Source organism: Crinia signifera, chromosome 5 (assembly GCF_055691185.1).
Source record: "Crinia signifera chromosome 5, ASM5569118v1, whole genome shotgun sequence".
In the NCBI taxonomy this organism is placed as follows: domain Eukaryota; kingdom Metazoa; phylum Chordata; class Amphibia; order Anura; family Myobatrachidae; genus Crinia; species Crinia signifera.
The window spans coordinates 225,510,072-225,533,258 of record NC_139221.1 but is presented as its reverse complement, the minus strand read 5'-3'; the positions used below and the strand labels follow the sequence as shown (position 1 = coordinate 225,533,258).

General features: G+C 43.4%; 1 protein-coding gene across 1 annotated transcript in view; it reads left to right on the top strand.

Moving 5' to 3' along the window:
• The window catches only part of MYRIP (myosin VIIA and Rab interacting protein), a 419,901-nt gene that overhangs the window by 113,920 nt on the left and 282,794 nt on the right, over window positions 1-23,187 (top strand). The gene's annotated exons all lie outside the window — the stretch shown is intronic.

The following is a 23,187-nucleotide window of genomic DNA, read 5'->3' as shown; positions in this document are numbered from 1 at the left end:
GCTTGAGTGAGGTGGGCTGCTAAATAATACTTATAAACATTTGGTAGGCCTAGTCTGCTAAATTTGGATACAATGTGGGAAGAACTCTGATTGGAAGCGTCTAAAATAGATATAGAAATCCTGGAAGGACATTCATTTTAATGGCGTTGATGCGGACAGTCTAAGATAAAAATTGAGTTCCCCAAGAAGCAAGGTCCCATGAATTTTCTGCAAAAGGGGAGGAAAGTTTGCAGAAAACATCATGTCGTAAGAGCTGGTGAACTGCACACCTAGATTTTTCGAAGAGTGGGAGCACTAGTGGAAGCTGAACATGTTTAACATCTGGAGTAGAATATTGGGCTCCATATGCAAAAGAAGAACTTCAGATTTATCGGGGTTAATCCTAAAATTAGATAAAAGACCATAGGTGGGAATGTCTTCAAAAACCACAGGCAGAGAAAAAATTGGGCGGGTTAAAATAAGCATGACCTCATCTGCGTGGTTTGGTTTGTGGGGCCAACTTGGATGCCAAAGACATAATCTGTCCTCCACATTAATTGGTTGAACTTGAAGGACTAACGTCTTTTTTCAACCTCACCAATTATGTTACTATGTAAATGAGGTATTTTTATTTCATGTGGGCACATACTGTAGCCTTTGTCTCAAAACAGAGGCTAATTTTACACTTGTAAACTGCATTTTATATACCCTGCTCTCTGGGATAATCTCATAAATAAGGACTTTAAAAAGTACAAAGGTTATTCGAGAAATTATACATGAATACTAATAGACAGTAGGTGGCACAGTTTCCTCAGTTAAGTATAGGAAATAGTACATGGATCCAGTAGGGAGTACTTTTGCCTCAACTATGAGTATAAGGAATAACATCTATGTACAATATGTACATAGAGTAAGTGACAAGGTATTGATCCACCTGCAACCCAAACACTTGTCTGTCTGGTCTTTTAGCTAGTACTGTACATGATCTTTGCTCTTTCTTGTGAGATATACTTCTCTATGTAAAACACCTTTAATACCAGTTTGTAATATAAGCATTTAGCGATAACTGTCCCATAAAATACACCACTTTGTATACCTATGACAGGATATCAAGTGGTCAATTCAGTTAGCCAAGAAGTACTCATGGCTGTGAGTAAGTGCAGCTACATAAAGCATTGTACCACTGGATTTTTGGATCTTTGCTTACAGCCTCTTAAGTGCAAAAATATGCTAGTCTGATGGGAGTCCATCCAAGTCACATAAGGGTGCGAGTTGCTGTGCCTGCAATTGTGTGAAAATCCTGTTGCAAGGACTCCATTTGCTGGTAACTGAATCAACCAATTAGTGCCGTGGCACCCTGGGGTGCCTTGGAATCTTTGCAGGGGTGCCCTGAGTGCATGGTCCAGGACCCATTCAAATCATTTATGGTGACTGTAATAGACCAAATTAGCTTTTGTGGACAAACATAATTGAATCTTGTCCCTTAACTGAACCTAAGGATGACATATAAACACAATTGACCTAATTTAATTTTAAACCTTAATTTTCCTGAATTTCACAGTAAGAACTTTTAGGCCTACGGGTGCCGTGAAAAAAAAATTCTGATACTCTAGGGCGCTGTAAATAAAAAAAGTTTGTTAACCAATGCAATAAGAATAATATTTATCTCGAAACTGTCATTTTATGTCAGCCATGATTAGGCAAAAATGTCAAGCCTAGAGAGAGTCCATTTCATTATTATGCTTTTATAACTATAACTTGCTTTTAGGCGGAGTGCACATTTTTATCATGTACACAATGGTAGTAATATTTACATTTGTATCTGGAAACACCTCTGTGTACTTTTCTTATGTAAATATGATGACCAAACTGTTTAAAAACTCTATTTCTATTTTTAGTTTGATTTCATATCTTAAATCATCACCAAACCACTGTGTAGAAATTGTTCACACTCTTCTTAGGCTAATATAACACGTTTAATAATGTGCATTTGTTAAGTATTTCCCACCTTGACTGCTTCGTGCCTTAGCAGGTGGAAAGTAAAGATGACATCAACTGTATGCAGTCACCATGTTGACATTTAAAATGTGAGCAATCAAAATGTTGGCTTTCCAATGTGAACATTTATTATGTTAATCAACATGTTAGTGTTAGTCTGTCAGGGATGGTTAGGGTTGGCATAGGGACAGCAGACTAACCGCCACTGTATATGACCACCACTGTACGAAAAAAAACATTGCTGCATTGCCAGAGTCGCTACCAGGTAAATTAAACTGCTGTACCACCATGACAGTTTCGTCAACATTCTAATCATGTTGACATCTCAACAGTGTTGATATACTTTGTATGTCGACATACCCAACCAACATCATGTGCCGTGGTGTTTGGCTGTGACATCAGCACAGTGGTGGATGCTTATAAGATGGCTGCTTCACATATGTATAAGAAAATGAAGTCTGTTTTGCTTTAATCCTGAATAAATTCATCTTATCTTGTGACGTACCTCTGCCATTTGTCCTTCATCCTGGAAGTTTTCTGCTCCCTGGGTTCAGCCCAGCTCACCAGTACCACAATGAACCTATCTGCTGGGTTCATTATCTCAGAGGTCTGCTCTGCATACATGCTGCAGTCTGTTCTGCTAACCACTGATTGGCCACCTGTGTGACTCTTCCTGGGTGAGTTCTGAATTCAATAGTACCCCTTTCAGATCGCACTCGGGATAAGGACACGACTCCGACCCGGGAGAGATCTGGCTTTTGCTGTCAATGCGGCTCTCAGCGGCCCATTGCCGGGTCGCTGTTGTCATCTGGAGGGTGGGGCGGAGCGGCTGCACACTGCCCAGTGACCCAGGTAGAACCCTTTGTTTTATCTGTGTTCGATTGCCAGGTTGCTGTACCTGGTATTTTTCAAAATGCCCTTTCACATCGCACAGTTACCTGGGTCGACCCAGCAACAACCCAGGTTATTTTGCGGTGTGAAAGGGGTATGAGTGTCTCAGTGTTGTCCCTCCACAGCAATCCTAGCATGGCTAAAGGTATCCATGGCTTTCTGCTCAGTCTCTGCTTCCCCAGCAAATCAGGCTCACTTCCCCCACTCTACAGTTCCCTCCAAAACCCAGACATGGGGGCAGCCATCTTGGAAGAAGTAATTTGTCTGATCACAGCCACTCTAATCGCTGTTCTCAGACAGCTGAGCACAATAACTAATCACAGGACATTGACACCTATAAAAGAGCTGCCTGGCCACTACCAAATCTCCAGTACAATGTTGCTAACTTTGAGTAAGCAGCTCTGTGCTGTGCTCCCTGACATCAGTGTCAGTTCATATTCTGGTTCCAGTCCGGCACTCTCAAGTCTTTAGCCCAGTTATGATCCTGGTTTCAGTCTGGTCACTCTCTAGTCTTCAGCATGGTTATTATCCTGGTACCAATCTGGTTATTCTCCATTCTTCAGTTCAGCCATTTCTATTGAAGATGAGATGTTGCCCATTTGTACAGCTGTGGGACTACAAGTCTGAGCGGGTTCTTTAGTGCATGCGGTGCAGGTTTGCTGGGAGTTCTAGTCCCACAGCAATACACATTACTTTCTTCTTTTTTTACACTTTACATCAGCCCAATGACCACAGCCCACAGCCATGGGGGACAACCTTGGGCTTCAGCATGAGCAGGGGGAGAATTATTTGGCTGGGGCGACTTGTATAAAAAGTTTAACCCCAGCTGTGGCATTACCCTGCTGGCTGTTTGGGCCCGATGCTGGTTTTTGAAATACGGGGACCTCTACTCATTTTGTCCCCTGTATTTTAGGAACCTGGACCGGCCCTTGAACCTGGTGCTGGTTTTATAAAATCAAAGGGACCCCCTATTTGTCTTGGCCCATGATTTGATGAAACCAGGAACGACTCTTTGAGCCCAGGGCTGGTTATGCTCAGGAGGGGGATCCCACGCCATTTTGTTTTCTTACAAAAAAATCGCAAATGTCCTCTAAATCACACATTTTCATTACTAAAAATGGCACCATATCGCACTTTTTTCCCCGTAAATTTGCATCTCATTAAAAATGCAAATTCAGACAAAAACATGCAAATTTAAAAAGTGTGAGATGGTGCGTTTTCGGAAAGTGCCTAAAAATTGCATCCCATTTAATGTCACCCAGTATGTTTTTTTTGGGGGGGTGGGGACGGACTGTCAATTTATCAGGCTTTGCCGCTAATAGACTTCTGAGGCTGTGGAGACCTACAAATGGTGAGTCTGCCGGATAACATTTAGCTGGCCAATCTGATTGCCTCATAAGTCCTGATTTATGCTTCCACTTTCACAAAAAAAGTAATAAAAATGTAAAATGCATGCAGGTTCGACCTCCGACAGGGGGCCAATCATCAGACCTGATGCAATGTCATACACATCCAATGGGATGATTTCTCAGCCTGATCCATCATAAACAGATGAAATGGACCCAAATCACTAGAGTACAGTATGTATTTTTAATCCATATGTCTTTGAACAGCACCTATTCCGTATTCTGTCAGTATTCTGGAGCTGGTATCTCCAGTGAAGTCGAATTTCTGACACCGATGTTTTGGAAACCAGTTGGGATTTTGGTGCTGAGACTTTGACCATCCCTATTGCCAGCATGTTAAATGCATCCCCTTGTAATATTTTTAGGACCTACTGTAGGAGCACAAAACATACCTTTACTATAGTTTTTATATGTTAGTTGTATTTCGTTGGACTATTTTTTTGCTGAGTTGATCGGTCCATATATATACTTAGGTTTCATGGTTTGATGCTTAGTGAAGTCTGGTTGCTTTTGAAGTAATTAGTTCCTTAGCTCACTTCTTGCTTGTTCTCAGTCTACAACATTCGTTTAAGCACCATCCATATGACTAAAGTTAAGAGCATTGCGATGACTAATTTAGTTCAGTATGGCTATGAGATGCTGTGCCGGTTTGGAACACCTCAGAAGCTGTTTTTGTAGAGTGCATGTATTTTACTTTTAGCTAAATTATTTTTACAAACTTTTAGATATTTAGAATGGGAACATATTCTGTAATAAAAGTAAACAAAATAGTAGCCAACAGACAAAGCAGTAAGTATCCTAAATACATTTCTGTATGTTTGTTTCACACTGCTCTGATTCTCTGGTTCAGTTATCTTAATTAAAGTTTTATATTCCGATGCTAAGATTAGTAGGAGATAATCATTGATTAAAGGAGAGTAGTCTGTCCTATCTTTGATCAGCCATTGTTCACATACAGTACATGTTGTCTATGTGTGTTTCACAATGAAGTCACCGTAGTAAATAGGAAAGTGCCTGATCATCACAGGTGGTCAGCCTTTGACAGCTGGTCCTAGTGATTCTTTAAAGATCAGTCACAGTCAATATGAACTAAATGGCTTTTACAGGCTCTTGCTAAATGGCTTCGATTGATGTTGCACAATATTTTATGACATTTGCTGGCATTGAAGTACCATCAAATTATGTGAACATACTGTACTGTAGCTCTAAGATGTGTAGTTCTCCTTTGATTCATATTTTTACTCTTTCATTTAAAAAAATGCAATTTAAAGGCAAACATCTACCTGTATAAATACTATGGCCCTTATTCAGATCTGATTGCAGTACACATTTGTGCTCAAAATGGGCAAAACCATGTGCACTGCAGGTGTGGCAGATGTAACACATGCAGAGAGAGCTAAATTTGGGTGGGGTGAGTTGAATCTTAAATCTAATTTGCAGTGTAAAAATAATGCAGTCAGTATTTACCCTGCACGGAAACAAAATAACTCACACAAATGTAACTCTCTCTATACATGTTACATCTCCCCCACCTACAGTGCACATGGTTTTGCCCATTTTGAGAACAAATTTGTACTGTGATCAGATCTGAATAAGGGCCTATATGGAGGGACATTTACTAAGAATAAGAATTTGAGTTGATGTCATTCGTATTTGCGTACGAATTACATTGCCTGGCATCATTTGTATTTTGCTTTTGTATTTTTCAGTTGCAAAATCCAAATTTACTAAGTTCCCAAAGTGGCGCCATTTGTATTTTCCGATGTCGTATTCATATGTATGGGTTCGTATTTTTACATTTGTATTCGTATTGTTGTTAGCGTACTTATTTTGTAGGCCAAAAATACATACGTATTTATTGTAAAATACAGCCGATATGTTTGCATGTTGTTTTCTCATTTGTGATTGGGTAAAAATCCCAAATATGGGAGTTGTCTTCTCAAAGCTGTATATACAGACCTAATATGCCACAGCTCCTTGTGAGTTTAGTTAGGCATAAGAGGAGAGGTATGGTGTGGTGCTGGAGGTTGTTTTGTGGTCTTTCAGGAGTTTTGGGTGAGTTTCTGCATGGTTTTTTAAAGTTGTCCTGTGCTTAGTGTTTGTTTTATACTTGTAAAAGTTTGACTTATTTTCAGTCTAAGTAAACTTTTATTTCCAGTTCTAAGTCACTGTTTGTGAGTGTGCTGTATGTATGTGCACGCAATCTATCACACCAAGGACCAGCTGTGCGAAAGAATGCTACCCTGACATCATGCCACTTTGAATCCTGTTTAGGGAAACAGGTAGAGGCAGAAGCTTGCAGCACTAATGCCGCCAGTACCTGGTTAAGGTACCTGGAGAAAGTGGGCGGTAAGATGCCATGCCTCTGCCAATGACATGTTAAAAACTGCCAGCAGCCAGAAAGTACAATACAGCAAGTAGTTTGTGCAGGCCTGAGACAGCGCGTGAGTGTCCTGTCTCAGGGTCTAGCTCCAGTCTGATAAGGTCATACAGACGGAGAATGTTGGTACAATCGAGCCTGAACATCTGTATAAATAAATAAAGGAGGCTGGTGTAGCCTCCAAGGTACGTGAACAACCTGCTGACCATGTTCAGTTTTCTACCTGGCGATAGACCATCTGGCATCCCACAGTCCAAACTACAACCAGCTCATCCAGCACATACTGTAAGTAGACTTGTTTGGAAAATGCAGAAAAGTGTGTGTATGCTTAATGGCATTTTATAAGCCACACATTTAATCAGGTGGAGTAGCTGTGGCCTGATATATGAATAGTTTCACATGTGGAAATCTTCAATATGTGAAACTCGCATCAAAATCCTCGTCGGCAAAATAGGGTCGGCATCCCTAGTTGGAATGAAATCTGGTCATTTGTCAGAGCAAATGTTGCTTTCAAACATGGAAAACAGCCAAAATGGTAATTTATACAAATTGGTTCAATTATTTTATGCAAATGGAATTTTTGTTCATTTTCCAGCTTTTGGGTGCAAATGGTTAATTGTAATTTGTTCCCAGACATTACCAGATTTTCCAACCAGCCAGATTAGAAAGATAATCTTATAGTGTGTTACCAGCTTAAACCAGCACAGCACTCCTCAAACTGAACCCCTTATCCAGCACTTCACCCTTACAGAACCCCTTTGCTCTCTCCTAGCCCAGCAGTGCAGAACGCAGCAGCCAGCAACAGCTACCTCCGATTAATCACCCATCAGCCCACTCCTGGCCAGCACAAAGCAACAGAATCCCTTAAAGCAGTAAGATCAGTACCCCTCACTCATACATAAGGAGCTAATTGAATTGAAATATTTAACAAAAGCTCACTTTTAAAGCTGTCTGGATGCCTGTGTGTCCACCCGTGCGTTTTTTTCCTATGAATTCCTGACTTGGCTTGGTGGGGGTGGCTGGCAGGCTGCAGGGAGCCCACAAAGGCTCTTGAGAGGAGGAACTGCTTCAGCTAGGCATGCGCAGTAGCCCTCCTCAAGGACCAGGGCCACATTTGTTAGCAGCTCTGCAGCCCCAAAGCAGAGCATTTCCAAAGCCAAGCTACCACTTATGGTGCAGCTCAGATGTGCAAGAGCAGATCCACCAGGGGCGTTGCCAACCATCTGGTGCCCCACGGACCATCACTGTTAGCTGAGCTAGGCCCCTAGGCATAGGCAAATGCCCTCGGCAATTGCCTAGTTTGTGTATGCCTTGGGCCTTCTCTGCCTGGAGCCCCCCTGATGTGTGATGCTTCTACCTTACATAAATAAGCTTGCAGTACTGTAGTGGTTCTCTGTGTGTAAATTCGGCAGCTTCCTGCCCAGCTGACTTTAACATTTTCATTTTGGACAATATTAGGCTAGCATAAAACATTTGAAAAGTTTACATGTACCTGGCATTACATACTTATTCTAATATTGCTGGTATATGTTCAAGTCTGAAATATGCAAATGATGATAGAAGATTTTGGTGTAAGATAATTCATAAATAACAATATTATGTTGTTTCTTCAAAACCCATCAAGTGATCTTTTTTTAGCAAGATTTTCCTGTCCATTGATCCATGTGTAGTTTCTACATGAAATTGCAGTGGGGTTTGTAACACATGACTTAATATTTTGTCTAATTACTTTTAAATTTCCCTTTGAAATTTGTATCTGAAGCCTCAGTGGAGGAAGCATATTTCTTACATTCCCGACTAGAATTCATGCGTATCTCTCACCCACCATTTGTAATGGAAGAATTATGGAAAGAAAATAACAGAAAAATTAGTATTTAAAGACCAAAAGTGTAGTCTGATATATAGCATATACTCAACCGATTGGTTCCTGTTCATGTGCAAGACCCTTTTTGCAACTTTACAGACTAGTCCTGGAACGGTTTCAGGATCAAGAGGGGACAGATACAGGCTGAGTTTGTCAAATCAGGGGCGTGTTGACACTCTTAAGGGGTGGGATGAGGACAGTAATCCCCATTGTAGGATGGATGCACCATGGTTGCCGCAATTCACCCAATTGTGGTTGCTTTGATTCAATGTGGATCACTAATGCAGCAGACAGTGCCTGCTTATAATAGATGTCTCGTGCTGCATTACCATTCAGCGCTATCAATGCTTCATCCAAGGAAGCAGCAGTGATAGAAACTCTGACCACACCTGAATGACCCCCACTGTGGTCTATATTTGGGTACAGTGAGGCATTATGATTTATTGCCATTTTATTTACAGACCTTCATAAGTTAAGGTACTGCAAGCTGCTGCTTTTATTTGCCCAAAGTGTCTTACAGTACAGTACATCAAGGTTTAAAATCAAAGCATCTCGGTTCATCTCCAGTTCAATCCATTGCCCAGGGGGCACCATAATTGTTCTGTGATTCCACATAGGTTCTGTGAAGGTTCACAGAATACATTTTATTGCTCTTCCCTCAGATCAATTTAATGTAATTTGAGTTTCGGTACATTTGGTGACTTTCTATAACAAAAAAAAGTAGATGTGTATAATTACAGTTCCTTAATAAACTCCTTGCTGAATGAGCGTCTTCTGCCCTCCATATGTGTGAGATTGGAGTAACAAATTGTGACAGCATATCAAGACAAAAACGCTGCCAAAGCTCAGCGCTGTAGGATGGATAAATTTAATTAGTGATAGCTAGGCTGACATCCAGAACCTGCACATTATTTTTCTACAAGGTCCCAATGTAATTTTCTTCCCAGATTTTTTTTTTAACAAAAAAGAATCTTGCCGAGTATGTCCATTTACCTTGGTAAAACCCTAGAATTACTATGCAGAATGGAGAACGTGTTATCTCTTGTGAGCAGGACTGACACAGACAAGCTCTGCAGCATGCAGAGGGAAGAATTCCTAGGGCGGACAAAGTCTTATGTGGTTGTATCTCAGCACAGCAAGAGCTGAGCAGATCTTTGGCACAGTAGTGACAATCTATTCTAAATAGCCTTCAGAATTGGAACTGGAAAGTCATTATTGCTGGAAAATCATATGGTACTGCAGTATGTTTAATGCCTTTTTAGACATGCACATAATCTGCCGACATACTGTATTGAATTAAACATTTTATTGGTTTTTATAGTTTCACAATATTTAGTCATTTGTCTGGTGGAAGCATACACACATTAGTATACAGCAACAGTTTTGCTATTAGAGAATGCTAAAACTATTGCAAAGCATGCTGGGATGTGTAGCTTTAAAACATCTGGAGGGCCATCGTTGGACATGCCTGATTTAAATCATAGTGCCCACGAGTATCCGGGGAAATTTACTAAGACAGGAATTATTTTTCACATGGGATGTTGCTATGAGCAACCAATCAGCATCTACTTATTTATTTAGCACATTCTAGGAGATAATAAATAGTATCTGATTGGTTGCCCATAGAAACTTGCCCAAATATTGACGTTTAATTACAACACATGCACTAGATACAGCAATTTTTTGGGAGAAATGAGTCACTATTCATGTGACTGTAGCATATTAGCTTACTAGGACCTAGTAGTGTTACTAAAGAATGAGTTACTGTGGACGGGAGGTGATGTCTCTCCACAAATTCCCAACCCTTTACCATTCCCACTGCTTTGTCCCTCCACAAACTCCACAGCTGGGTTGTTTACTTCATTAAAAAAGTGGTTCCGAGTGATAGATCTACAGTGTCTGGATAGACAGTTAAAAGGTCTACCCCCAAAGGTCGATGTACAATAGGTTGACAGGGTCAAAAGGTCGACAGGGTCAATGCCCACATGAAAAAGTCAACAGTTGCGTATGGATATGAGACGGTATAGTGGATAGCAGATTTTCTCAGGGCGGGTTTTCTTTCTGTCTGGGCAGTGACTAACTACGCGCAGTCATTTGCAATTTTGCAGATGAGTCATCAGGTCTGAATAAGGCCCCATATTCACATCTTTCGGCAACAAAGGCATTAATGGGGATGGTTATTACACCATATTTCCAACATTTTCCTCTTCACACTGTCTTGTTCCTCTGCAAACTTAAATGGGTTAGTGTGTTTCATTGATAAGATATGTCTAACAGCCAGAGTTCCTAATCCATACATAAGGGACCAATAGGTTTGAGGTGATTTTTATTTGTAGGCCAGTTAAGTTCTTGCACACCAAACTTTCTTTATTCACAGGGGCATTGTAATGTGAAAATGGAAATGCCCCCCCCCCCCTCCTCAAACTGTTATCATAAAAGTGTCAGCAGACAGCCCTATCTAATGTCAGTGTATGCTGTGGCATTAACATTTTCATCACTGAAACTAAGGGTCCATGCCAAAGCATGAAAAGTTTTCGTTTAATTTGTCTCGCCATAGAATGCATTCCCAGTGCTCCAGAGGCCAATGGCTGTGTGCTTTGCACCACTGCATCTAATATGTACATTTAACATGTACAGTACATCTGACGTTTGTGTGAATCCCGATGCACAGCATATTTGCTGGCATTACTTCCAAATTGGTTAGTTTGGAACTACAGATACAGTCCTGTCCATACATTTTGGGGCATCAACACAATTCTAATATTTTGGGCTGTCTATACCACCACAATGGGTTTGAAATGAAGCAAACAAGCTTTAATTTGAGGGTATTTGCATCCAAATCAGGTGAACGGTGTAGGAATTACAACGGTTTCTATATGTGTCTCCCACTTTTTAAGGGACCAAAAGTAATGGGACAAACTAAACAATCGTAATCAAACTCTCACTTTTTAATACTTTGTTGCAAATCCTTTGCATTCAATTACAGCCTGAAGTCTGGAATGCATAGACATCATCAGACGCTGGGTTTCATCTCTGGTGACGCTTTGCCAGGCCTCTACTGCAAATGTCTTCAGTTCCTGCTTGTTCTTGGGGCATTTTCCCTTCAGTTTTGTTTTCATCAAGTGAAATGCATGCTCAATCGGATTCAGGTCCGGTGATTGACTTGGCCATTGCATAACATTCCACTTATTTGCCTTAAAAAACTCTTTGGTGGCTTTTGCAGTATGCTTCGGGTCATTGTCCATTTGCACTGTGAAGCACCGTCCAATTAGTTCTGAAGCATTTGACTGAATTTGAGCAGATAATATTGCCTGAAACAATACAGAATTCATCCTGCTGCTTTTGTCAGCAGTCACATTATCAATAAATACAAGGGAACCAGTTCCATTGGCAGCCATACATGCCCACACCATGACATTACCACCACCATGCTTCACTGATGAGGTGTTATGTTTTGAAACATGAGCAGTTCTTTTCCTTCTCCATACTCTTCTCTTCCCATCACTCTGGTACAAGTTGATCTTTGTCTCATCTGTCCATATGATGTTGTTTCAGAACTGTAAAGTCTTTTTTAGATGTTGTTTGGCAAACTCTAATCCAGTCTTCTTATTTTTGAGGCTCACCAATAGTTTACAACTGTTGTGAAGGGGTTTTTCTTCACCAGGGAAGTAATTCTTCCACCACAGTTGTTTTCCTTGGTCTTCCGGGTCTTTTGGTGTTGCTGAACTCTCCGGTGCGTTCTTTTTTTTTAAAGAATGTTCCAAACAGTTGATTTAGCCACACCAAATGTTTTTGCTATTTCCTTGATGGGTTTGCTTTGATTTTTCAGCCTAATGATGGTTTGCTTCACTGATAGTGAATGCTCTTTGGAGCTCATATTTAGGGTCGACAGCAACAGATTCCAAATGTAAATGTCACACCTGGAATCAACTTCAGACCTTTTAACTGCTTAATTGATGATGAAATAACGAGGGAATAGCCCACACATATCCATGAAATAGCTTTTGAGTCGATTGTCCTATTAAAAAAAGTGGGAGGCACATATAGAAACCATTGTAATTCCTACACCATTCACCTGATTTGGATGTAAATACCCTCAAATTAAAGCTGAAAGTCTGCAGTTAAAGTGCATTATTTGTTTCATTTTAAACCCATTGTGGTGGTGTATAGAGCCAAATATGTCGATGTCCCACTATATATGGATCTGACTGTATATATAGTGATTGTTGCAAATGAGGGCAAAATATATTTACACCTATCTGTGCTACTGCAATCATCCCAGTAATCTAAGTACCAATATTGAAGACAAAGTAGAACAATAGATCACGGAAAGGCAACCTCTTGGCAGTGTGCCAACTAAAATATATATAACTCAGTGTGCTACATCAATTCACATGTCTAATCTTTGGCAATTTCTTTGATTAGGGTCAGAACATTGTGGCCTTACTTGGACAATATCCTTGTGGGGCAGATGTCCAGGGTTGGACTGGCCCACAGGGGTTCAGGGGAAACTCCCAGTGGGCCCTACTCTCTGGGCCACCACCTACTCTCTGCAGTGTTTCACTGTTATTATTCTGGTAAATTATTATGCATGCGCTAACAGTAGCCGTGTTTTCTATTTATATTTATCAAGGGCCCCAGCCCATGTACTCTCTAATAGTCATTGATGCAGTATGCTGCAATTAAATCACATTGGATTGGAGTGCTGGTCCTTCTGCCTTTATTCTGTTTGAGGAGAGTGAATATATCTTTAATAGTTAGGCAAACAAATGTGGTGGCAGGCCACTCCCCCTCAGGAGACTGACCACACCTATAAACTTGGACCTCTGTCACTGCATCCCCCCCAGGTGGGCCAGTCTGACACTGGAGATGTTAAAGGTTTCTGCAATACAGAGTATAGAGTAGTTGCTTTTTTTTTTAACAACAGTATGGGTGGGTTGTGACTATCCAGAAAAGTCATCTAATTCCTTCCAAAATTATTGGGGAAAAAGTGCATGAGTCCTCTTCATGCACTTTGTGTGGTAAATTATTTTAAGCACACGCTTCTTTCACTGCTTGGTACATCCAACAAGTAATTTTTTACTTTGAGAACTCCATGTCAATCCGATATTATATGACTTTGTTTATTATCTTGCCAACTTTAGGAAGTTACTAAATCGTAACAGAATACAAGCACCCAAGTGTTACTTTACTGTCTATACCAGCTAGCCTGGACTAAACAGGGCCTCCATGGAGTCCCCAAGTGAAATACATTTTCAGCACCAATTTGGCACTTTCTCATAGACTCCATTACAGCTGATAAATAAACCAGCCTTAAAAAATGCAGCTTTCTGTGTTTAAATAAATCATATTAAAAACACCCCAGAATGTAAAGATAACCACACACAGTTTGTATTGTTTTATTTTCACCCACCAGTGTATAAATTATTTTGATGTTTTTTTTGTTTTTTTTGAAGACTTGACTTAAGATGTGTCGTGCACACAAATCACTGGCTTTTATGTAGCATGCAGTGTGTGATGATTAGGTTTTGTTCCAAAGTGGTATTCTCCTGAGAAAATGACTAAATCACTTCAAATCTCTCAGAGCAGTTTAAACGTCCAAGTCCTGAAAAAGCCAATGTGACCCACTTATAATTTACTTTTCATTTCAGAATTTAAACTATCTTATGAGTAAAAGTATTTACTTTCAATAGAGCCTTGTTTAGTCTTCTGTTAAATACGGCTAAATTGCCTTTGGAAAGTCGATCTGATAAACATAGGTTTGCGATACTTAACAACTACCTAACAGTCTATATCCAGCAGACGCCATATTCACTGTGTGTATGGTGTGTAATTTACTGCGGTTATGAAGCATACCTCCCAACTGTCCCGCTTTTCATGGGAACATCCGAGGTTTTTCGGATGTTCCTGCGTGCCGCCAGGGTCCAACAGTGTCTCATTGCGGGGCATTTGGGAGCCCCCTGTCACCCGTGTATAGACGCTGTGCGCATGCGCACATCATTTATTCTGCAGCCTCATGGAAATAGGCCACACCCCCATGCCGCTAGGCCTTCAGTGCATGAGGCGTCCCTCTTTATGCCCGGCCGATGTTGGGAGGTATGATGAAGGGTGGATGTACTATAGAAAAACTGACAATTTCCCGTTATGTCCTACATTACACTACACGCATACGATTTAGCCCGATTAGCCATGCAGCAAGCCCTGCCGGGTTCCTGCCGCCACCAATTTCAGTGTCGGCAGGGATCGTCTAATTTGTATGGGGTTAAAGATATTTTAATTTTGCTAATATTTGGGTATTATTTGCAGGAAGGTCAGAGAGCGTTTAGGAAAATACTCATTCATGCTCAATCCTATGACATCTTTCAGACACTTCACATAGCAAATAGGGGTACTGAGAATGCAAAAGCTCAGCTGAATCCCAGTAAGGCATTTTAAGAGAGGAGGAGGAGGCCTGTATGGAGCCTTCTTTGTCCGGTCCTCCTCCTTTCTGCCAGCAGCAGTGCAGCACTTTAGAGTCTGAACGGCTCAGACTGTAATGTGCAGATTTCAGACAAAATAGCATGGAGCAATATCCGCAGTGCTGCTGCAGTGGTTGTGGGATTCCGGAGTGATAAGTATTAAAAAAAAACGCAACTGAACCCAAGCTCTTGCTGATATACATGGAGTGCATATGGAAGCAGCCTGAGTGTGTTACTCCATTCATAAATATATGCCAGCTGTATCTTCTATTAGTAATTAGTTCTTTCTGCACTCTGCAATCAATGTAGAGGTTTGCAACAAATGCTCAATTAGACTGTATTGTAATAATTAGTCAATGCGTCCTGTTCTGTGCAAACTAGCAATTAATCCTGGCCTTGGCCCTTATTCTGATTGACGCGGACTTTACCGCATACTTTCGGATCGCGTCTTTTCGGCGTCTGCGCATGCGTGGAGAACGCAACGCGCATGTGCCACGCCTTGACTCCGTACCAGTTCGGCCAAATCCCGTACAAAACTGTTCCCCGCAATCAGTCGGGAAATATGGGCGTATTATGGGCGTCATGCGGAATGTCACATGGGCGTAGTTTCAAAGTGGGCAAAACGGGGCGGAAACATGGGCGGACACGGGGGAGTACACTTATGTTGGGGGGCGTACATTCGGATAGCACTCCGAATGCACGCGATCAAAAAGGGAAGAAATGTGCGGTGTCCACAAGTGTACTATTGCTTTGCGGACACCACTCGTTCATGCGGTAGGCGAACGTACCGCCTAATGACTACAAGCATTAACACCTGAACCCAATAGAATCTACTCCTTTACTCATTACTCACTAATAGGCCGCTTGTCAGTGCTTTAATTGAAACCATTGCTGCTTCAAGGAACCCTTACTAAACACCCACATATCCTGTACTTGTCAGACACTTTAAAACTGCTAACAATGGACATGACTGAATATTAATACTAGCAATACACATGTGTATTCGACATGTACTCATGAAACCACACATTTTTGGGTAAAGTAAACAAATTTATTTCTATACATGTCACAGTCAATGCCACTGTGATGCAATGACCAAAAAATACAAAATCCAAAAAAGAAACAACATGGCAGGAATGTAGCAAAATAAATAATAATACAAAACAAATATAATTGCACACAGATGGACTCCAGCACCTCCTATGTGCCACTGCACATGCGGCCAGTGGGAAATGAGGAGGCTGCTGGCCCTTCTACAGCAGGGCAACCTGCACCTGACCATTCTACAGCAGGGCAACCTACACCTGGCCCTTCTGCAGCAGGCCAACCTGCAGCTGGCTCATATGCACCATCAGCAGAATCATTTGGAACACAACCGGGGACTTCACAAGATAGTACCATGGCCATCACTTCAAGTACAGCTGACAGTAATGGCAGGCAAAAGAGGGCAACAGGGGAACCAAAAAGGACATATGAAGCAAGGGCTCATCTGGTTACCCTCAGCACGTGATTGGACACAAGAAGCTGACACACACAGCACAATGGAAGATTTGGGACCACATAACGGTGGAGATTAATGCAGCCACAAGTTCATTTGCGACCACGTTTGGCCTTGGTAGGCTCCTTGGCCTGTGCAGCAGCTCTTCGGGGACGGCCAGATGCTGGGGCAGGTGGAGCAGATGATGTTGAGGGGTTGGCTGGTCTACCCCTCCTGCCAGCAGGGAGTGTTGCCGGTGGTAATGCACCAGAAACGGATGACATTAGGACCCTGTTGCTGGTAACCAGCTCCACCATAAGCTCATTATGGTGGAGGAGGAGATCATTTTGGCGGGTGGCTTGCTCGGCCAGCACCTGAGCACTTGCAGCCATGGCCTGATGTGACTCAGCCATGGCCTGCATGCTCGCAGCGATGGCCTGCTGGGTGCTGACCAAGCTCGCCAGGATCTCCTCGGTCCTATGCATCCGTTCTGATGCCAAGTCTCCCTGCTGGTTGATGTCCCCAAGCATCTGGGCCAAGGCGGCCAAATCGGCTTGGGCCGATGGCTGCTGCTGCACAGGCCTACCACTGGGGCCAGGTGGCACGGACTCCTCCACCTCCTGAGCAGAGTCGTCACCAAGCGGTGGGGTGTCTGTGGAAAAAGATAAACACAATTAGGAGACATTCTAAGATAATTACTTGCACAAGTTTATGGCATGACCAATATTTACCTTCCAGAAAAGACGCAAACACTTCAGCTGGGGCCTCGCTATCCATCGTGCTCACCCCCCTGATCTCCTCAACTGATATACAGCTCTCGGCCATCAACTCCAGGGGGGTGAGCTCTAGCCCTGATGGCATGGGCCCGGCCCCAGATGTCTGGCTGTGTTCCCACCGCTTGGTCATCTTCCTCTTCAGGTTGGTTTTGAAGTCCTGCCACCTGCAATGTAAGTTGACATATTAATACATGTCACTCCAGATGTTAGCTGTTGCAGCCATTGCTCTGTGCTACATATTACGACATGTGATTAATGTCCAAAAGATAATATTACATGCAACTATGATATCCACCGTTACAATACACATTCACAATCACCCTACTCTAACTCTCACCGAAATAACATGGCAATAATGTATGTGTATCGTAACAACCTCACGGGCCATTTGCAAAATCCATCTAAGCATCAATTCAATCATTACTTGGCTATTACTGGGCACATGTATCACAAAACAACTTGCCTCTTCTTCACATGGTCCGTCTCACGAACTTGTGGCGCTACTTCATTAATCTCTGCCGTTATCTGTTCCCAAATCTTCCATCTGCGTGTGTGTGTCAGCTTCTCCGATGGACACTCAATCCAATCACGTGCTCGGGGAACCAGGATGGCAAGCTCCTGTGCTTCATATGCCTTATTTTTTTTGGGTGGTTCCTCTGTTGCCCTGGCTCTCCCCTTGCCACGTCCTTGGCCACGCCCCCTGTCACGTGTCGCTGCACTTGAAGTGCTGGCCATGGTACTACCTTGTGAAGTCCCCGGTTGTGTTCCAATCAATTCTGCTGATGGTGCATATGAGCCAGCTGCAGGTTGGCCTGCTGCAGAAGGGCCAGGTGTAGGTTGCCCTGCTGTAGAATGGTCAGGTGCAGGTTGCCCTGCTGTAGAAGGGCCAGCAGCCTCCTCATTACCCACTGCCTGCATGTGCAGTGGCACATAGGTGGTGCTGGAGTCCATCTGGTCAAATAGTTGCTGCAGATCTGGGTCCACCTCTGGTTGTGATCCAGACATGTTAGCAACAACATGGTCACCTTCTAATACACCTTTATATACTGTTTGTGTATCCTGTTTGGCGGACATCAGCGGCAGCTGCGTTCCGTGCGTGAGCGTACGTCGCTGTTTTTTCGCGCCGCATACGGTGGCGGAAATTCCATTGTGTAAAACCTGGCGAAAGTTCTACATGAAATACTGGGCACCAATGCTAACATTGCATAGAATCTTCGGTACTTATGTAGTATCTGGGCTGCCGATTTTTTGATTGTATGCCTTAAGTTAAGGCATACAATCAGATGCGATGCGATGCGATATCGCATCGCATCGCATCGCATCGCATCCGATATCGGATGCGATGACCCGATTTTTCCATAGGAATCAATGTTAAAATGATTCCTATGGAAAAATGGGTCCTTTTCATACCCCTACTATCCAAGTGGGCATGGAGTTGGATATAAACCTGTGGCGAGCGTAGCGAGCCACCGAGCCCGAAGCGTGGCGAGCGAAGCGAGCCCCGCGAGGGGACGGTATTCGGCCCCTCGCGGGGCTCGCTTCGCTCGCCACGCTTCGGGCTCGGTGGCTCGCTACGTTTGCCACAGGTTTATATCCAACTCCATGCCCACTTGGATAGTAGGGGTATGAAAAGGACCCATTTTTCCCATTGAATTCCATGTTAAAATGGACTCAGTCCATTTTAACATTGATTCCTATGGAAAAATCGGGTCATCGCATCGCATCGCATCGCATCGAATCGCATGGTCGCATGCGATGCGATGCGATCTCCCGATTTGACCCGATTTAGAAATCGGCAGCCCAGATACTACATAAGTACCGAATCTTCTGATACACCTGTGACTATTGCACAATACACATGCTATTTGCTAGCATGACATGACATTTGATTCATGACTACTGTGGTATTGTGGCGTTTGATTGCAAGCTAAAAGTAGCCCAATCCCTTAGATAATCCAGGCCACAAGTCATGCAATACTCATCTCTACTGTTATAGACCACACATGTGAGAGGCCTATAAATAGTGACTTGCTGCTAGAATCATTTGTCTCCAGATCTGGACTTGTCAGGGTCTAAGGTAAGCTCTTCCATGCTCCTTGTAGATATGATATCCATTAACAATGTAAGTGTATGAATGTATGCACCATTGCCTCACTACTACAGATTGTTGGGCCAGCAAAGTGCGTGTAGCATTATTGCAACATGTCACATGTTCACTATTTCACTCACAGGTCTTAAACCTGTGTGGGTTCATCTATTGCAGGACAACATGTCCCAGCAATAGATGAAATGTCTCATAGTACATGATGTCGGCAAAAAATGCTGACACCTTTATCTGAGTGTTTTGGACGGTGTGTATTGAGTTCATATTATTGTGTCATCATTATAGAGTCAAATGGATCTGAGGGATTTCACGGGGCGGCCATCTATTGTACGTATTGAAGGCTACAAATCTATTTGTAGTGGGATATGGCCATTATGTGCATAGGTGCATCAGTATTTATGTTCATTTCTTTATAGGTTGCTGAAGCAATGATGCGCTACATGGAGAGGAGGCTAAGGGCACTTGCGGCTCTCCCCACTCGTCGGCCAAGGAGGCCAGGACGTGCTAGAATCTATCGCACACGGGTGACTCTGTTTGCTATGCCCGATGATGAGGTACTTACTAGGTACCGGTTACCGCCACATGTAATTCTGGATCTGCTCACCTTAATTCAGAGTGATCTGGAACCTCTACACGGGATCACGACAGCAATTCCGCCTCACACACAGCTGCTGGCGGTGTTGCATTTCTGCGCCTCAGGATCATTCCAACAAGTAGTGGCAGTACTTGCTGGAATATCTCAGCCGGCCTTCTGCCGAATCCTGAGGCGTGTGACGTCGGCCATGTTCAGGCACAAGGGGCACTTCATGGCCATGACATTTGCCACCGAGACCCTGCGCAGAAGCCAGCAGGCCTTCCATCAAATTGCTGGCTTCCCTAATGTGATAGGGGCTGTGGATGGCACCCATGTACCATTTGTGCCTCCATCTCGAAGTGAGAAGATATATAGGAACCGCAAATTGTTCCACTCACTGAACGTGATGGTGGTATGTGGCCCATCCATGGAAATTCTCGCCTTCAACTCGAAGTTTCCCGGAAGTGCCCATGACTCTCATGTCATCCGACAAACCGGGATATGGCAAAGACTCCAAGAGCTGGAAGGCCGTGATGCGTGGGTTCTGGGTGACTCCGGTTACCCATGTACGCCCTGGCTACTTACGCCGTACAGCTACCCAGCACCGGGCCCACAGGAGGCATTCAATCGGGCGCATGTTGCCACCAGGCAAGTGGTGGAGCGCTCAATTGGCCTTTTAAAAGGTCGATTTAGAGTGCTCCACCGCACTGGTGGTGACTTACAATATGCGCCTCAAATGGTGTCGAGGATCGTGGGCCTGTGTATATTTTTCCACAACATTGCTGTGCGGCGTGAGATACCCTTTGATGAGTGGGAGGTACCATCTGAGCCGCAAGATCCGCCCATGCGCCCATCCCGCGCCCCTGAATGCCGGAGGGGATACCAGCTGCGGGACTCTGTGGCGCAAAGATACTTCAGGTACATGTTATCGAGTTGACAGAACACACCAATTTTAGTCAAAATCAGCCCTTCAAATAAGTACAGTGTGTTAGTTGTCAGTGTTACAAAACTAAAATTAGCCAGCCTGCCCTCCTAATGGCAAAGAAATAGGAGATATTTATCATATGTGCTTAGTTTTGGGGGAAGTTCAATATAGGTGCTAATTATTATACCTTGTACAAGGGATCTTATGTGTTTGTTATATCTTCATTATTGTAGTTGATACTATCCCTGATGACTGGTGAGTACATTGATTTATTCTCTAATGTGTTGGGGATTTTTTCCTGTGTTGATGTATGATTTGTTTGCAGATATATATATATATATATATATATATATATGATATTTGAATTTATTCACATGTTTCAACATTTCAAGGAGCAGGCACCCAGGCAGGCAGGCAGGCAGGCAGGGCTGGTGTATAATGCTGGTCTCAGGATACCTGCAAGTATGTGTATGTGTCTTTTACACATAAATGTACGCATACACATAGATGCATAGAGTAAGTAATGCTAACTACAGCTATGCGTTGCTAAGCTATAGCACGCGTTGCTTGGCGGAGCGAGGCGTCATTGGATTTGCTAAGTGCATACACACTGTGTTTTATATATATCAGATTTGTTCATTGCCATACATCAGCACTACTGTTTTTAAGGCATGCGAATTTGTCACCATTTGTGTTGGCGCAGAGACGCTGTTCATGTAAAGATGAACAATAAAGTTATTAACACAAATAACTGTGATCAACCAATGCCACCACCTGATTGGTTGATAGATGCCATTGTTAACATGGCGGAGACACGAAGGGCAGACCCCTTTACACATGCGGAGCTGAGGGTTCTGGTCTCCGTCATGGAGACAAGGCTGGGCCGTGCGGGGCCCTTTATCACTAACCGCCATAAGCGGAGGGCCTATGCTGCGGCAGGGCGCCGTATTTACGCCCGCACTCGGGTGCGGAGGTCCCTCGGGCAGCTCGAGAGGCGGTGGTCGGACCTCCGCAGGCGCCAGCCCCAGCTCTTGCAGCAAATCAGGGGCGAAATTGCTGATTGTGAGTATTTTAGCTATGAAATTTCGCACTTACAACATAGCATATATAAACAATAACATGTGTCTCATGATAAGTGGGTGTCCATGGGTTTAAAAGTCCATAGACTGTTATGTGTGCTTCTTCCTGGTTAACATGCAGTCATGTGGCTTTTATATGTAATGACATAGCATTGAGGATTCTGATGCATACAATGTGCCAGATCTAATATGTGTTACACATTGATAAATGCCAGGGTTGTAATGTTTGAACAAATTACTAACAATCACATAATAATTTAAATGTCACATTTTTGAGTCCATTAACAGTAAGGAGCTACTTGCCTGCATCGTTTGCCATCATTATCACCCTTCCATGTATGTCTTGTTATGGATTAATACATGTGCCCCAATGACCCGACATTGACCATGATTTTTTTTTCTACCACACAGCACGAGCCCGAGCCCGACAGGCCCGTGAAGAGGCCGAGGCAGCCCTGGCCCAGGAGGAGGCCCAAGACCCTGAGGAGGAGGTGGCGGCAAGGGTGGAGGAGGAGGAGGAAGTGGAGGAGGAGGAAATGTTGGAGGAGATGGTGGAGGAGGTGGTGGAGGAGGAGGAGGTGCCTGAGGAGGTGGTGGTGGAGGAGGTGGAAGAGGAGTTGGTGGCAGAGGAGGAGGTGTTGGTGGCGGAGGAGGAGGTGGAGGAGGAGGTGGTGGTGGTGGAGGAGGAGGTGGAGGAGGAGGAGGTGGAGGAGGAGGAGGAGGTGGAGGAGGAGGTGCTTGTGGCGGAGGAGGTGGACGTGGTCATGGTGGCAGAGGAGCTGGCGGAGGAGGGGGCTGAGGAGGCCACGGTTGCCCCAGAGGATTCCAATTCCGAGGGGGAGGAGGCGTGCCAAGCCCCGGAGTCCCAGCAGATCGGTATGTTAACATAATGCATCATTCATGAAGTAGTTGTACTGGTATTTGTTATGTAGCACTGGTGATTAAAAATTTTGTTCCAATACTATTCATATAGACCCCAAAGTGGGTAGCTACAGATACAGGTACGGGTTAGATGGGGTGTCCAAGGCATCCCTTTCATCCAGGACACCTCTCAATTACACAGGTTTGTGGGATGGGTTGGAGCTCCATTTTGACTGCCACATAACCGTTGTAGTTAAACAGGATCCTGGAGTAAAGGGATGAGTGGATCATTTGTGGATTAAATTCACCTGCTGCAATCGTAGATTATGACCCATCAAATAGTGGAATCTATATTGTTGGTGAATGTTATTTATAAACTCTAGGATGTATGCTATAAATGGAGTATGGCCCGGCC